Genomic DNA, 18400 nt, shown 5'->3' on the forward strand with positions numbered 1-18400 from the left:
GCCGTCTCCCTCGCCGTCATTGGGTGTGCGTTGACTGCTGTCAACTTCTATGGCAGGTGCGGTCCTCTGCTCAGTGCATCGGGTGCAGCCCTCTGCTCAGCGCCCCACACCAGCCGTCCTCAGCGCATCGGCTTTAGCCCTCTGCTCAGCGCCCCACACCAATAGTCCTTTGGCGAGCTTTGCTCATACCCTCAGGAAAGGTCCTGTTGGTGAAATATTCAAGCATATATTTGCTCCACTTGGGTGCTATAGAAACCTGAAACAATGTGGTATGCGGCATTGGTGTCTTGATTTTACATTCAACACACTGCTTCACATATGTTGGGGTATAAAGCCCATATGGTCGGGATAGTGGCCGGGCGCCGATAGCTCATGTATATGTTACTTTCTTTTGTAAATACAACTATTAACCCTATCTTCTGTGTGTGCTCAAGCTCAAGCTTCACCGTGTGTGCTCCCGCATCGCTCCCGCAGCTCCTACACGCATCCGCAGCGCCCACAATTGGTATCAGAGCTTCGGCTCGAGGTCTTAGCACTACCCGCGTGAGAATCGGCGCTTAGTGTGTGGATAAGGTGAGCTTCACAGAATCGTTTTTCTGTGTGTAGAGAGGAGGAGGTGTGTAGCTTTGCTTGGGCTGCTGTAGAGCTTGCATCTTGCAGTAGAGAGAGAGCAGGAGAGCTCTTGTGTATGCGCAATACACACACACACACACAAAGCTGCATTTTCAGCCGTGAGAGAGAAATTTCAGCCAGCGCGTTTCAGCCCCTTGCGTGAGAGAGAGAGAGAAAGCATCTGCAAATCTCCAGCCTCTGCGCCAAGCATCTGCGCAAGCGTGAGAGAGAGAGAGAGAGAGAGAGAGAGAGAGAGCTCCTGTGTTTCTTTTGCTGCTCACGATTTTCTTCCAGCATTATCTCTGTTAATTAATTTTAATTAAAATTGATTAATAAGGCTATAAGAGCTCGCTCCCACGCACCCCATTTCGGCAACATTTTCTCACATTCGGCAGCTGCGAAAAAGGTTTTTTCTCAGCATTTTACCCACGACGCGATCCCAGCAGCATCAGAGGGTGTAGTTCCGCTCACGCTCTCAACGCCTACGATGCCTGTGCCCGTGCCTACGATTATGCCCGTGGCGGAGGCGTTTTCGCTTGCGTATTCGGCATTGGCATTGCGATTCCGCATCGGCATCGGCATCGGTGACGACATCGACATCGACGACAGCTACATCTACCTCGTTAGTGCACATTCGCATTGACAGGAACATCCTTCAGTCCAGGCACTAGGTACACGGCTCCGGCATCACATTAGACCTGTTTTCTGCTCTTCCAGGTTGTAGGGCGAGTGTAGCCATTCGGCGGCTATGCTCATTGGCATGCATTGAGCAATTATATATGTACGGTATTGTGGGTCTGCTGGTTGTGAGTCACGCTAGCGGACAGTCGACGCAACAGCGGTTGTCAGTTTTTTTGAATATTGTGGATGTATTACAGAGATTGTGGTCAGCTTATGTTCTTGGGTAGTTGCATAGCCATATTGTGAGGGTCCTGCGTGAGGTTTTTTGAAGCTGGTGTGTGCCGAGCGTGGCGCAGGACACACTGGTGGATTAGGTACCGCTGGAGCATCCCTCGAGCATCCCATTCAGCATCGACATTGGATGTATGTGACTGTGGATAGTCATTGGATTGCATCTTGTGCTTGTTGACACCGTTGAGGCATTGTTTTGGCATATGCACAGTTGGTGATGGCCATGCCCAGAGACATATACCCAGAGACATACAGGGACAGTGGTTTTCAGTCTATGCGTATAGACAGTCGTGCCAGTTGACAGGATACTCAAAGTTTGAGCTTGGTTTTTTGGTTTTCCAGAGCCGTTTTACAGGGGAGACTTTGTCGGATTTTTTCGAGAGCTCAGTTGTGCTATACGCACGCGGTTCGACTGCTTAGCAGTGCTTCTTTTTTGGTTTTCCAGAGCCAGTTTACAGGTGAAACTCTGTCGGATTTTTCCCAAGGAGGTAGACAGTGAAATTGGTCATGGCGACGTCCTCGCAAGATGCTCTGTTCAACATGAAGAAGCTCGATGGCACAAACTTTCCGTTCTGGAAGAAGCAGATCTGGCAAGTGTTGGTGCAGAAGAAGCAGATTAAGCTAATAAAGCTCAAAGGAGAGAGACCTAAAGCCATGTCACAGAATGAGTGGGATGAGATAGATGAGTTAGCATGCTTGACAATCATGCTGACATTGGCTGAGAATGTTTACTTCAACGTGGCAGAAGAGACAAAGGCATATGGAGTATGGCAGAAGCTATGTGGTTTGTATGAGAAGCAGAGTGCTGCATCTCAGATATACTGGCTCAAGAAGCTTGTGGATTTGAAGATGAAAGAGGGGACGTCGATGTCCAATCATCTCAACGAGTTTCACACGATCTTCAGTCAGTTAACTGCGCAAGACATACAGTTTCAGGATTCTGTGAAAGCTACGTTTTTGCTAATCACATTGCCAGACAGCTGGGATACGTTTAGGACAGCTCTCAGCAACTCCGTTTCAGCATATGGTCTCACGAGCACCAATGTTGAAGGCAGTTTATTGACAGAGGAGGTCAACAAGAAGAACAATGACAAGGGCAAAGGCAATAGCGCTTTGGTGGTCACAGGGAGGACTGCCAAGAAGGAGAAGAAGGGTTACAGAGGCAAATCACGCAGTAAATTCCGTGACTCGAAGGCTAATAGTGACATAGAGTGTTACCATTGTGGTAAAACGGGTCACATGCGAAGGGATTGTTCAAAATGAAAAGCGAAAAAAGGCAAAGAAAAGGCCAGTGATTCAGCTGAGAAGAAGAAATCGTCAGTGAAGATCAAAGAGATCAATGTGACAGACATTGATGCTCATGAGGATGTGCATGGTGATGATGCATGCAAGGTAGCATCCGTAGAGATCTACCTCACAGACACAATGGATTTTGCATTTTTGACTGCAAAGGATGATTATGCGCTAAGTGATTGGATAATCGACTCAGGTGCTTCTCTACATGTATCTCCGCACAAAGAGTGGTTTACATCGTACGTGGCCACTAAGGATCTAGTCAGGCTTGGTAATGAGCAGACGTGTGAGATTCTAGGTGTTGGAGATGTGCAGTTAAAATTCCAGAATGGTTCTTCTTTCATGCTGAAGAATATGCGACATGTTCCATCGATTACGAAAAGCTTGATTAGCACTGGAGTACTAGATGATGCAGGTTATGTGACAGTGTTCGGCAATAACACGTGGAAGATTTCCAAAGGGTCACTAACAGTTGCACATGGTGTAAAGTCAGGGAATCTTTACATGCTACCCGTATCCAGTATTAAGCACAATGTAATCAATGTAACCGAGCAGCCAAGTGTTTCCTTGTGGCATCGTCGGTTGGGACATATGTCCAAGAAGGGAATGGAACTCCTATCGCGTTCTGGTTATGTGCGTGGTTTTTTGTCTCGAGATTTCGAATTCTGTGAACACTGTGTGTACGGCAAACAAACACAAGAACCGCATGTGATATGAGGTAACAGAAGGGATCAAAGATTGTTACTCGTGCACAGTGATCTTTGTGGTCCAATGCCTAGCTTGTCACTAGGGGGAGCCTCTTATTTTCAAACGTTCATTGATGACTATTCTCGCAAGGTTTGGGTTTATTTTCTCAAGCACAAAGATGAGGTCTTGTCAGTGTTCAAGACGTTTGTGTCATTTGTGGAGAATCAGAGTGGCAAGAAGCTTAAATGCTTACGCACTGATAATGGCGGAGAGTACACTTCGAGGCTTTTCAGGACTTTTGCGATGCAAAAGGCATAAAGCGTGAATTGACTGCTCCCTACAATCCTTCACAGAATGGTGTGAATGAATTGCACAATTCAGGAGAAAGTCCGCAGTATGCTGTCAAACGCAGAGTTGCCTAAACACTTTTGGGCAGAAGTAGTGGCTATGGCAATTCATCTTATTAATCGGTCTCCTAGCAGAGTTTTAGAGAAGGAAGCTGTGGCAGAGATGGTATGGTCAGGCAAGCCACCTTCATACAAGCATCTCAGAGTCTTTGGTTGTGAGGCTTACAGCCATATTCCGAAGGAATTCAGGAACAAGCTAGAACCAAAGAGCAAGAAATGCATATTTCTTAGCTATGGTGAGTCTGGAGAGATGGGATACAGGCTTTGGGATCCAAAATCCAGAAAGGTCATTCGTAGCAATGATGTGTATTTCGATGAGGCCAAGTTTCATGCTAAACCAGAGAAGACTGAGGAGATAAGATGGGTTATCTTTCAAGAAGATGGACCAAGCACGTCAAGACAGCAACCTAGAGCTCAAGTTGAGCAAGGAAATGCTAGAGTGGAACAAGAGCCAGTGGTGGAACCACCTGTGTTGCGAAGATCTGAGCGTGTCTCGCATCCACCTGATCATTACGCTCCACCTCTACATTACATTATGCTGACTGATTACGGAGAGCCTTCGTGCTACAAGGAATCGTTTTGCAGATGGCAGATTCAGGTAACTAGGAGTTGGCAATGCAGTCAGAGATGCAGGCACTGCATAAGAATCAGACGTGGGATCTGGTTAAGTTGCCAGAGGGCAAGAAAGCTTTATCGTGTAAATGGGTCTATAGGTATAAGCTAACTCCTCATGATGGGCAACCAAAATACAAGGCAAGGCTTGTTGCGAAGGGTTTCAAGCAAGACCAGGGCATTGACTTCAATGAGGTGTTCTCTCCGGTGGTCAAGATGACGACTTTGTGATGCGTACTTGCTTTGGTTGCTAAACAAGATTTGGTGTTACACCAAATGGATGTCAAGACGGCGTTCTTGCATGGGGACTTGTATGAGGAGGTATACATGCAGCAGCCATAAGGGTTCATTGAGAAAGGCAAAGAACACATGGTATGCCATTTGAAGAAAAGTCTTTATGGCTTGAAACAGGCACCCAGGGAGGTACCAAAAGTTTCATATGTTCATGCTTTCTCAAGGTTACAAGAGAAGTGAGATTGATCACTGCTTATACACCAAGCAAGCTAGGGATGGTAGCTTGCTGATTCTCATTCTTTATGTGGATGACATGTTAATTACTGGTAGATAGTTGGCAGAGATTTCAGCACTCAAGTCAAAGATGGCGAAGACTTTTGACATGAAAGACATGGGTGAAGCAAGTCATATACTGGGTATGCGTATCCGCAGAGAAAGAGAGAAGCGATTGCTTTACTTGTCTCAACAGGAGTATATTGACAAGGTCTTGCAGCGTTTCAATATGGAGAAGGGAAAGGCATTGCTGACGCCATTGCCGTCATATGTGAAACTTAGCAAGCAAGATTGCCCAGAGTCTGATGAGGCTAAGGCTGAGATGGATAAGCTACCATATGCGTCTGCAGTGGGTAGTTTGATGTATGCAATGATTGCTACACGTCCAGACATTGCATTTGCAGTGGGAGTGGTTAGCAAATATATGTGTAGACTATTCTTGCTGGCTTGCCAGACTCTTATCAGAGCTTTGCTTCTACCTCAGACTTGTGACGAAGGGTAATCTGGATGCAATCAAGTTTGATGAGTTAGTCGCTATACTCTTACAGGAAGCTAAGTCTAGGGAAAACAGGTCTAGACAACGTGTTGCAGATCAGGCTTTTGTGGCTGCTCAAAGAGACAAAGCAACTGCTTCTTCGAGTAGTAAGCCAAAAGCTGCATCCTCTTCCAAGAGTAATGTTAAGTCTGAGAAGGCTGCTGAAAAGCCTAAGAAAAAGATGCATTGCAACTATTGCAAGGCCAATGATCGTCTCATTAAGAACTGTCCTAAGCTTAAAGCAAAGGAGGCAAAGAAAAGGGAGGCAGGCATGGCTGCTACAGATGCCGCAGCTTCTAGTTTTGAATCTATAAATGTCGTACAAGATGCAGAATGGGCTTTTAGTGTACATTGTAGCTAAAACCCATCGTTGCATAATTCTTGTATGTCTGTTGTGGATTCTGATGTATGGTACTTTGATAGTGGTGCCACAAAGCATATCACTTCGTAGCGTGATATGTTTACTTCTCTTGAATCTGTTCCTACAGGAAATGCTGTTACATGTGCAGATAACTCCTCTTATCCAGTGAAAGGAGTTGGTACCATTGTGCTTTATTGCTGCAAATGGTAGTGCTTTCACACTGAAAGATGCATTATATGTTCTTGGGATCAAGAAGAACTTATTGTCAGTTTCTGCGCTTATTAGGATTGGCCTATGATGGGCCCGTCATAGCGTAGCGGCATCCACACAACACTCAACTCAATGGAAATGAGGAGAGGTCAATGCGGGGAAGCTCAACCCGGCTAGCTCATGAAGGAAACCTTGCTTGTCAAGGCAAGGGAGCTTTCTACTTAGCTTGTGGGTAGCTAGTTAGTCACTAATCCATCTCCTACTTAGCTAATCAAATGTGTTTAACAAAGAAATGCTGAACCCACTCACCCTCCAATCTATGTTACCCTCTTCTCTTCTCTAGATTAAGCTACACACACACACACACATTCCCTTCAACATAAGCTCATTCACACAAGCAAAGCAATAAAGAGAACAAAGCATGTGCTAAGCAAGCAATGCTACACATTCAATGATTCTAATCTATTCTTTCAAGCAAGCAAGCATTAATCTTGTCTACAAACCCATTCATGCTTCCCATTCCCTTAATGTAAACCCACAAGCTTGATTAACTAGATTCACAACCATTACATCAATAGGCAAGCATTGATTAAAGAGAGCTTATCCACTACCCAATCACACATGGGCAAGGATTCATTGATCTTCATTCACACATGCATCAATAGAGAAAGAGAGAGAGAGAGCACCATGGAGAGAAGCCATAGCCATTGTATTAATCTTAGAAAGATGATTACAAAGAGAGCATAAACTATGGAAAGCTTGCTCTAGGCTTAGATAGGCTTGGCTAGAGATGGAGAGCTCTACTCTTCAAATGACCAAAAAGCCCCAAATCTTTAGTGAAACTCACTTATATTAACCAGGGGTAAAACTAACTAGGCTTTTCACATGTGGGCGGACATCGCTAAGAATAAGTGGGTTTTAGCAGATGGATGTGCTGCAAAATACAAAGTGGAACTCTTTAAAGCCCATATGTCGGTTAAACATATAATTACATTGCACTTTGGCGGGAAATCTTTAATAAAGTCTTCAAAAATTATGTGTTCTTCCACTCTTCACATGTATCCATGGCTATGGCTCCTCACCTGTACCTGCACCTGTTTACCATTACCGTACCTAAATTTGCACATGTCCTGTTCCCGGGGAACAATCCCCCCTTCCTAAACTCTGTTCGTCCTCGAACAGGCTATCCTTGAGGTTTATGGTGGACTGATTATCGTTGCGAGTAATTGCCGTTTGCTACTGCCGAAGGTAAATGCACATGCCCAAAACATGGTCGATCTCAAAAAAATCCCAAAAAGGAATTGACTCCTTCTTCAGACACTGGCTATTCCCAGAAATCTGGATCTTCTAAACAGATCAATCGTGGAAGATTTGTGACAATCTCATATTTGAGATTTGCAGGGACATACTCATGGCGTAGTAATTCTTCAATTATGTCTACCCTGTCTTGATGGAATTGTGCCATTGATCCGTAGAAAGTTTGTATTTCAGTTACTGTAGGTGGGTTGCGTCGTGCAGCTACTCTGAAATTCCAAAAAAGATTTTCTGCATCATTTTGATTATATCGCAGCCTATCACCTAACGTCCCAAGCTGATCCATTCTGTCACCGTTGTAAATGCCAGGATACAACAGAGCATTCCATGGGATATTCGAGATCTCCTGCATGAGAATGGCTATGTGGAAATGGCAATCCCAACTGTTTCGCTTGCGAGGTAAAGCCATGGACTCGAAGAAGCTAAATCACTCTGATTTCTTTGAAAATTTTGGCAGGGCTTTGCCGCAAAAATGAAAAATGGGAATTTTTTGGGAGTGCCAATCCTGCCGTATTCCTTACGGAGAGCCGAGCTCTAGGGAATGAATCCTGGCACTGTACCTGTACCACGGGGCTGTGCCCGGTATATCAGAAAGTCAAAAGGATGGCAGGGAGACTCACCGTACGCGAAGTAGCTGGCCGGCAAAGTGCACAAAGTAGCTATGGAAACCCTAGGTATGCTCCCTTCACCACTCACAACATTGTATAATGAATTACTTAAGGTAACTCTTTGGATTTTTCAGTCGCCGGTGCATCAACAGGCTGTGCATCGACAGTGAATTTGTTGCCCATATTGCTCCTGCTTGATGGCCTTGATGAGGGGATCATTGCTGTGTGCTCAGTTTTTCAATTAGACATTTGATGCTCAAGATATTTCAGCAAATCGTCAGTCGCTTGTCGATGCGCCAACCCGAGATTAGCCAGATGCATAGTTGGGATCTGCAGCATATGTAGAACATGTTCCTCTCGCTGGTTTTTGCCTTAGATGACTGGAATATACCTGAATTTCAATTTTTATCTTGAAATTTGCAGCAAAATTGTCCCAGACTGCTCATCTTGCTTGACTTTGCATCTACTTTACTCCAGCTTATCTGTAACCATGTCTTGTCACTCAAGTGTTGGAGTGTTGCACTTTTTACCCTTACCTGTTCAATTTGTCCATTTTTGCTCTAATTGGCTCCTGTTTTGCTATCAAGTTGGTTGCATATTGACTTTGTCCTGCCCTTATGTTCTGACTGTTTATTTCCCTAACTTGATTATGGCTTGATTGACTTGAAAATGTATGTCCATGACTTGGGAACTAACCTGAGTGCTCCTTTAGCTCTGTACTTGGCTCTTCGGCTTGGCCTAGCGGACCTTTGTCAAGCTGCATTGTCCTTAAGTGCTCCTCAACTCCTTTGTACTTACAGTAGCCTCACGTATGAGCTGGAGTTACTATGGTATTCCCCCCTTCCTGGATTTGGTCATCTGGGCCAAAGTTCTTGCATGGAAAGGATAACTGTGTTTGCAGCAAAAGAAATGTGACTCCCTCATGGATGATTTATTGCCATATTGTCTGCCCCAAAAGAATTAGTAAATGGACTCCAAATTGAACAAGATTGGATCCTGACATTGTAGACCACTTTGACAAGAATTTGATAAGGTGAGTTTCCTATTTGGGATTTTACATAAATCATCCCAGCTCTCCAAAAATAGGAAATAAGCCCGTTTTGACAGTTTTGAATGACCCCACTGAAAACTGCTGCGAACCTGCATGAAATGGATGCCGATTGACATGTCCTTCCATAGGCCTGTGCCTTAGCATCTCAAGATTGGCTCGACCACTTAGAGATAAAATTTGACCAATGTGTCGCTTGGTAGAATGAAGAAATGGAAAACGCTACTCTATTTTTGGCCATTTTTTGGAGCAGTGTATACAGTATTGGTGAGCGAGATGAGCAAACGAACACTGATTGAGGAACCCTTTGGTAGACATGATCTTTAGGGAGTCTCTAATACATGGTAAAATCATCTCCCAAAATTATCTCCTGGTGATCAAGTACAGACAACTTTTGTCTTGGCAAAATCTGTAGCCCGAGGGGGAATGCGAGAATATCACAAATGATTTCCTGCCCTATTGACTGTCTATAAAGAAGTAACATCCCTATCCCAAATTGGACACAATCTGATACCAGCATTGTTGAACATGGGTAGAAAAGGTTGATAAGGTTAGATTGGTCATTAGGCATTTGCACAAATTTTCCCAGGTGCGTGAAAGTAAGCTTTTGACAAGCTATGGCTGTTGTGGCGGCTGATGACCTTGCTGAAAATTGATGCATAGATAGGTGATTTCAACTTCGATTGACGAGCCCACCTACATGGATATACTTGAGCTTCTCAAGATCCTCCATACCACTTTTGGAAGAAAATAGACCCATGTGTCTCTCAAGAGGTTCGATATTGTGTAGATTTTCCCCATTTTTTCACTGTTCTGGACCACTGTAAAGTAAACTTAGTAGCGAGGTGAGAAAACGGACCCTGATTGAGGAGCCCTTTGGTAGGAATTATCTATAGGGTATCTAGTAAACATGAATAAATCAGCTCCACATTCCCATGCTCGGTGGTCTTGTAATGGTCACATGCATCTGAGCCGAAATTATGGCCAAGAGAGCTTCAACGGTTGATGACCGGAGATGGTGTCAAACTTTGACTGTAGATTTGTACCTGTTATTTGTGCGCTCTCAAGTGTAGAGGGTTCTAGAAATGTGCCTAATGCAATGCTCTGTCTGAGCCCTATATGCTTTCACAGTGGTATGCATGGCAAAAAATTATGCTGTGCAAACAAATCCTAAGGGTACTTAAGTGACATGCCAAAGCAGTCGGTTAACTGGCTTCTGCTGACGAGGATATCCTTTGTATACCTGTGTGCAACCCCTCCCCCCTTCCTAGTGTTTTGCTGCTCCTGAAGCAAGTGTTCACCGTGTTCTTGGGAAGTGTATGGGTGAGTGCAAGATGTGATGTACCGGTGTGATGGTGCAGTGTATTATTAAGATGTATGTACAAGAAGTGATTGGATGAAGGGAAAAACCACTTGGGGAAAATTGCCTTCATCTTTATTTGTAGTCTTGCTTGTGAGTGAGTGTTCTTTGCAGTGCAGTGTATTGAGTTGAAGTGCTAATGTTAGGTGTGCAATGATACTTGAGGTCAAAACGGAGCACAATAACCATCATTGACGGTACATGGGCTCACACTCGTACGGTCAAGTGGCATTTGCTGTAGAGGATAACGTCTGTAAATTTGTGTGCAGTGTAAGTGCTTTGGACTCCTCCGACGTAGCTAACGCTTAATAGACTTGCGCAGTCCGCATTGGCTGAGACATAGAATGTACAAAGCTCTTGCTGTCCTTGAAGGTAGATGGTTGTTGTGAGCAAGCCTTGACAGTCTGACTCGTCATTGGTGAAGCTGCTGAAGGTTGCTGTAGACGGTAGCAGCTTGCTGGCTTCAAGTTTTTTGTAGGTGTCGGCGGATAGTACATTGACATCGGCTCCGGAATCACATATAGTGGTGCAAGGAACATTTGGAGAAGAAATGCCGATGGATACCAAGAGTGGTTCTGTATAGTCCTCGTCTTCTTCTTCTTGCATCGGGACCATAGAAATCTGTATCCGCTTAGTCTTCGTTTTAGCCTGCCTCGCCTTCTCTTCAGCTATGGCATCGTCTTTCATTTTTTGAGTAGCTTGCTTCCTGCTCTTGGCTGCATGTATACACTCAAGCATCTTATTTGTTAGTGGCTCCATAGACAAGTCTACAATAGACATGTCATCTTTTTCTAGCTGCGGTAGAGAAGAAATCCTGGAGTCAATGATCTTCCTCTCGTTGTCTCTTATTACCGATATCATCCTTACCGGGACTATCTCATAGCCCTCTTCGTCACAGAATTGAGTCTGCGGTGGCAAAGCACTTACATCTATAGTGGCTAAGGTCTGATTCCACTCATATGGATCTATGTTGTCCTCTGGAAAAGGCATAGAGACATAATCATTTATGTTGATCAAACGGTCTGTTTGTCTCTTATCCTCTTCTAATATGTCAAAGCTTGGTGTCTCACAGATCCAAGCACCCTTAACACTTGTAGATGATGTACTTGCACCTCTTGTTCGGCTCGTTGTGGCTGATTCAAATTCATCCACTGGGGTTTTCAACACATCACGAAACGTGTGGTCTCTAAGACTGACTCTCGTAGTCGCATCTTCATGACGAAGATATAAATAATCGTAGCCCCAGTCTTCTAGAACCATCAATTGTCTCATGAATGGTCTTCCGAGAATCACCTCTTAATTTGGGTTCTTGCCGAAATCTACAATGGCAAAAGTATGCTCAAATTCGATTCCGCAAGCCTTGATTATGACATGCTCTAATAGACCCAATGGTCGCTCTAAGCTCCCGTCAGCTAATTGCAATTCCATGCGGGTTTTCCGTAGCGCTTTTTTACCCCATTTCTCCCACATGGCTTTTGTTGCAATTCCAATACCAGCTCCCGTGTCTAATATAGCAATGGTTTTGACACCATTGTACTCGAGAGGAAGCGTAGCATTCCCTTTGTCTTTATTCTGTTCGTGATAGGCACTGACCTTGTTGAAAGGTACTTGCCGGATAAAACTTTTCTCGTCTTTGGACTTTTCTCTCTCCAACATATCCTTAGTCAGAGTATATCCCTTGCTCTTCATCATGTCAGCCACGTACTCCCATAACTTTGGTTTGACCCTTAGAAAGTCTGCTAATGGAAGCGTTGTTGCTGTGACAGGAGCGGATAAAATGGCTTGCAAGTGAGCCGTTTCCTTCATTTCAGGGGTGACTTGAAGAGACTGTGGCACTTGGATAATTTCTGTCTTATCCTCGTGCTCTCCTAAAAATGATGGTAGTGTGGCTAAAGTGTTAGCCTCACTGGCCTTGTCTTCTTCGTCCTCATTCCTCTGAAAATCTGATACGCTCCTCGCTACTCCCAGGTACTCGGTTTGTCCCACTTTGGAGAGTGGTGCTGACTTCTCTGAGAGATTGTCATTCTCTTTAAGCTCTCTGACTTGCTGCCAAAGCTCCTCGGCAGTCTTTTTCAATGATCTCCTCAGGCTCTTCTTCTTCAGAATCCTCCACCCGGATTTCTGGACTTGGTTCTGAACTTCGTTCTTCAGCCTCTATTTCTACCGTTTCTTGGATTGGCTCTAAGGCTGGTGGTACTATTTGCAATTTCTTCGGTTGACACGGGAGTGGTCCTTCAATCGTAGATTGAGTGTCCCGTATCAACTGTTGATGCTTGACCAAATTGATCTTTTCTTGCAGGGGGTCTGGATATTCTAGCAATTTTGAAGGTATGGGTGTTTCCGCTGTAAGTCGACGGTTCCAGGCTTTCAAAAGTGCGTCTAAGGTCTCATTAACCTTGTCGACAATCACTGACCCTCCCTCATTGCTCTTTGATTCTGAAGTAGATTTCTCTACCTCTTCTTCTCGTGGTTGCTCGGTTGGTTTTGGGATTTGTGTGTTTCCTTTCGTTTGTTTTTGTCTCGATTCCAACACACTTTTCATACTCTGATCGGAATCAGAGTCTGGAGAGCCATTGGATTTCTTTGATCTTTTAGCCCTTCGTATTTTCCGTTTAGTTTTCTGAGAGTTAGAGCTCTTTGGATTTGAAAAATCTACCTTGCGCTCTCGTTCCTCTCGGGCTTTTGGTCTCGTCATAACCAACACTGGTGCTGGTTTCTTTGCAGAGTTACTCAGCTCGTCGGAAGTCTTTATAATGTACTCCCTTCTGACTCCCTCTGGCGTCTCTAAGATAATGGAATCCCAAGATCCAGTATCTGAGCTGTCTGTCCCATTGTTGGTGACAAAGTCAACCTTTTTGCCCTTTGTTTTCCCCTTTTGTTTCTTTTTTGCTTCGTCTTGTTCCTTAGGAGAAAGCTCTCTGAGCACAGGTTCTTCCTGGCTCTCTAGCACTAATCTATCTAGTACTGCCTTAGCTTCTAGTGCTAGTGCCTGAGTTACCACAAATAGAGGAGTGGGTTCTCCCTCATTCTTTGATGAAGAAGGAGATGGTATCACCCCAATCATACCCAAGGAAGTAGGTGTAAGTGGCTTTTCAGCCGCCTTTACAGGACAGTCCTTAGATAAATGAGATACTGAACATTCAGCACAATACCTCGGTACTCTCGGCCAAAGCTGAGCTACAGTTCTAGCCTGATTATCTTTCTCCTGTTTAATTGGACAGTCTCTTATCCAATGGTCTTTTCCACATTCAAAGCATGGGCCTGCCGTATAGTTTGGATTTTGGTTTGACGACGGAGGCCTCCTGTTGTTGTTGTTGTTGTTATTATTGTAACCCCCAGGTTGTCTGAAGTCACCCCTCGCAATCATCATAAGAGTCTGAGCGTCAATGCTCACTCTATGGTCCGAGCCTTCATAACCGTAGTCTTGAGGCTGGTCTGAATACGATGGTTGTTGCTGAGGTTCCTCTACGTAATATGGCGTCACAGGGACCATCTCAAGAGAAGGTCCTTGATCTTCCACATATCTGAACGGTGTTGTTCCTGGTGGCGTAGGTTGTGTTCCTAGTACCGGTCTAGCCCTTTCTTGTGAATTCACGTTCATTTGATTCACCTGATTGGCTTGATTTGACGTTTGTGCAGTGTTTTGTCCTCTGTTATACCCCGGTCGGTAATAACAATCATTGGACTCGTGGTTTGTCATTTTTCTACAGTGCTCACACCATTTTAGAGGATTTATGATTCTGCACTTCTCCGTAGGGTTCCTGGTCCCTCATGTGATGGCATCGGAAACCCTCCTGAAGACATTACACCTCCGAGTGGTTTCCTCGGATCCGTGGTTGGCTTTTCCCTCATTGGTTGATCTAGTCCCATCCCTGTGAATTGAGCTTTTAAAAGCTCTTCGTATGTAGGTGTAGGTGTAGGTGCTCTCGACGACGTCTGAGCCCTATAGGCTGTGTCCTCAGGCTGAGCCGTGTCAGCTGGTGTTTGGAATGGCATCGGTGGTTGCCCTCCCTTGTAGAAAACAGGCTTTCCCATAAATGTGTATTGAACTAATGTCTCTTCCTGAATTCTATGGTAAGATTTGCCCCATTCATCTAGCAATGTTATTTTAGGGCTTTTCTTATTCCCCCATGCGTGTACTGTTGTTTCTTGTGGGTAGGTGTTTCCCAGATACACCATTGTTTTATAGACTACCCCTAGAGCTCCCGTGTATAGTAGGTATGGATTATCAACATGAACTCTAGAAACTTTGAAACTGTACAATACAATGTCATGGTCATCGGAACTTACCTCCTCCGTGGGTGCTGGTCCCGCTCCTGCTCCTGGCATCGGTGGAGCTGTTGCTTCTTTCCTGGGTGCATTTGATGTGTCCGGCTGCGCTCCAGGGATGGCACTCCCACTCTGCACTGGTCTCTGAGATCCTTGTCCTCCTTTTTGTTGACCTCGTAATGGTTCTGTTCTCGCTCCTTGGTCGGGTCTTCTTGGGTGTACATTTCCATACCTGTCCATAGACTCAAAAGCTGGTGATAGCATGTACTCTATACCTGTGAGGCGTGGGACTCTTGGGATTTCTATCCGGCCTCACATGGTGCTCTCGAGGTATGCTTGGACGTCCCGAATTCTTTGCATCTATATGGGAGTACCTTGAGGTGGAGTAATGTGGCCTAGCCCGACCTCTCCTACCTACGATTAGATACAAGACGGCTTGTGGGCAAGGGATCCCGTGCCTCGGATACCCGCAAGTCATTTTCTCTCATCACTCTTGTGATCCCGTTGTAATCTCGTCGCTTGTCGGCATTTTATCAATATAAGTTTTGGGGTTGGAAGCCCGCTTTTGAGTGACACCGTTTTCCATTGCCGGTTGCACGTTTTTGGTCATAACTCTCCCATACGAACTCCGTTTTCGGAGTTCTAGTACTCAAAACGACCGGCTCGTCGTCCTCTTCGAGACGAGCTATAGGTCTTGAGGTGCAGCATTCAGCAAGTGCTCGCTGTTTTCACTTTTGTTCTGGATTTTCTAGTCCCGAGCGGGAACTCGCGCCCAGAACGCGACCCGAGATCACCGCCCCGTGACAATACCCCCTAAGCTCATGTATCGGTCACCCTGGAAGGTAACCCACACTTCCGACTCTAAGGGAGACAATATGTCTTCCATTTTTACAGCAATCTTGTTGCTGGGGTCCATGTATAGATGAGCACCATGCATGTTTTGTCCTATGTGCACTAGCCTAGTAGCTCCTTTGTTCCCGGCATTGTTACCTCCCTGGGATGGACCAGGTTGTACTCCCTGCTTTCCTTTGCTGCTTGAATCACCCATGGTATTAGATGACCCACCGGCAGTGGATGTGCTGGTACTAAGTGAGCTAGATAGAGTCTCTTCGGCAATAGGCCCTAGCGGCTGCTGTCGAGCTTGAGCCCAACTTTCCTCTGTGGATACCTTAGAAGCCCTACTTGTGCGTGATGCTATGGACTTCCCGGACCTTAGGTGCATGTGCACCTTTGGCAGAAATGATGCAGCCTTGTAATGCAATGCAAATGGAGTGCACCTTTTTGTGCTGATGTTTGAGTGTCTTTTTGTAATTTTTTGGTGTTTTTAATGTTTTTGTAATTTTTTTCTAGGTTTGGTTAGTGTTTGTACAGTGAGGTTGAATGCAATGGTTGTTTTGCAGATTTCTTGATGTTTTGGGATGGAGTTGTGCTGCTATGTTGCTTGTGGAAGCTGCAGGAGCTTAATGTCAGATTTTAATCAAATTTTTCCAACTTTTTAACTTCCTTAAGTTTCTGAGTCTATAATAGTGCTACTGGGAGCTGTTCCCTTGCTCTGGATGGTCTGTAATCTGCTGCAGCACTCCAAATGCCCTCTGAAAGGCGCATCGACATCAGTGCATTGACAGCTCAAAAAGAGGTGAGGTTGCTCCCAGATGATGGCCTAGGTGTGCTGATTACAGCTGTATGCTCAAAACCTCCAGCTGACTTTTCAGTTGCCTCTGGAAGCAGGAAATTGACAGTCACCTGTCGATGCGCTGTCCAGAGAGCTGTCTGAGAAGCTATGCAGGTGCCCAGGACTACCGTGAAGCAGTCCTCAGCTCTGTAGCAAGCTCAGCTTGTCCAAAAACTCACCTGGGAGCTTGTTTTCCGGTGTCAAAAATTATGCAGCAAGTTGGTCTCTATCACTCACAAGCCAATCCGGAGGCTAGGCTTCCGCCCGGCAATCACTAGATTAGGAGCTTGTGATAGAAGCTACTTGTTGGCACACAAAAAAACACACCCCTTGGGTAGTTTTGTCAACAACTAATCTCTAGCGGTTTAACGCCATCCGCAGGCACATGTACATAAAACAGTAAAATGGGCTTTTTAGGCCCCTTACCTCTCCCGCAATCGGTTTGTACCTATCCTGCTTACCTAGCTCAAGTCACTGTTAATCCGCTTCTTTGTTTGCAATACAAGGTTTAAGAATGATAGCATAATGACACTAACAAGCCAATCCGTAGGCTAGGTTTGGACCCGGCAATCGCTAGATTAGGAGCTTGTGTCAAATACTTCACAATTAAACAATGTAGGACATAAGGAAACAAGATCAATGATGCAAGAACCAAGCTCTTACACAACCAAAACAAAAACTATGTTATGTGTTAGTGAAAATTTAATTACAAAAATGCAAAAAATCCTACAATGCATATGCTAAATGAACATAAAATCTCATAAAAGCATAAACAAGCTAAAAATTCACAAAACAACAAACAAAATGAGATGCGGGAGTAGCTCTACCGCTTGCTAATGTGAGTTTTTAAGAGCCCACACTCTTGATTAGTAAACAAAAACTAAATCCTATTCTCTACTTGCTTGCCATTGGGATCACACACCCAATCCAATCTACCTAATCCAAAGGCTTTGCGACCTATGGAGCTAATCACCACCGCAAGCTAAATATCAAACTCACTAGCGTAGGCTACCGCTCCCTGGCAGTCGCGCCATTGATAGGCCCACCATAGCGTAGTAGCATCCACACAACACTCAACTCAATGGAAATGAGGAGAGGTCAATGCGGGGAAGCTCAACCCGGCTAGCTCATGAAGGAAACCTTGCTTGTCAAGGCAAGGGAGCTTTCTACTTAGCTTGTGGGTAGCTAGTTAGTCACTAATCCATCTCCTACTTAGCTAATCAAATGTGTTTAACAAAGAAATGCTAAACCCACTCACCCTCCAATCTATGTTACCCTCTTCTCTTTTTTAGATTAAGCTACACACACACACACACATTCCCTTCAACATAAGCTCATTCACACAAGCAAAGCAATAAAGAGAACAAAGCATGTGCTAAGCAAGCAATGCTACACATTCAATGATTCTAATCTATTCTTTCAAGCAAGCAAGCATTAATCTTGTCTACAAACCCATTCATGCTTCCCATTCCCTTAATGTAAACCCACAAGCTTGATTAACTAGATTCACAACCATTAAATCAATAGGCAAGCATTGATTAAAGAGAGCTTATCCACTACCCAATCACACATGGGCAAGGATTCATTGATCTTCATTCACACATGCATCAATAGAGAAAGAGAGAGAGAGAGAGAGCACCATGGAGAGAAGCCATAGCCATTGTATTAATCTTAGAAAGATGATTACAAAGAGAGCATAAGCTATGGAAAGCTTGCTCTAGGCTTAGATAGGCTTGGCTAGAGATGGAGAGCTCTACTCTTCAAATGATCAAAAAGCCCCAAATCTTTAGTGAAGCTCACTTATATACCTAGGGCTAAAACTAACTAGGCTTTTCACATGTGGGCGGACACCGCTAAGAATAAGTGGTTTTAGCAGATGGATGTGCTGCAAAATACAAAGTGGAACTCTTTAAAGCCCATATGTCGGCTAAACATATAATTACATTGCACTTTGGCGGGAAATCTTTAATAAAGTCTTCAAAAATTATGTGTC

The 18400-nt window shown here is 44.6% G+C and overlaps 1 long non-coding RNA gene across 3 annotated transcripts; it reads left to right on the forward strand.

Moving 5' to 3' along the window:
• Positions 1–422: 422 nt before the first annotated feature.
• On the forward strand, positions 423–17167 carry LOC147625502 (uncharacterized). Of its 3 annotated transcripts, none has more exons than XR_015269010.1 (5): positions 423–573; positions 7760–7849; positions 8042–8124; positions 16136–16371; positions 16464–17167. It is a non-coding gene; the product is annotated as an uncharacterized LOC147625502 (long non-coding RNA). The 3 variants fall into 3 exon arrangements; XR_015269008.1 differs by lacking the exon at positions 423–573 and adding exons at positions 7315–7384; positions 7538–7636 and having other exon boundaries at positions 7760–8124; XR_015269011.1 differs by lacking the exons at positions 16136–16371; positions 16464–17167 and adding an exon at positions 8193–8603 and having other exon boundaries at positions 433–573; positions 7760–8124.
• The last annotated feature ends 1233 nt before the right edge of the window (positions 17168–18400 follow it).

This window comes from Cibotium barometz, chromosome 24 (genome assembly GCF_041138505.1).
Source record: "Cibotium barometz isolate CiBa-2024 chromosome 24, ASM4113850v1, whole genome shotgun sequence".
NCBI classification, from domain to species: Eukaryota; Viridiplantae; Streptophyta; class Polypodiopsida; order Cyatheales; family Cibotiaceae; genus Cibotium; species Cibotium barometz.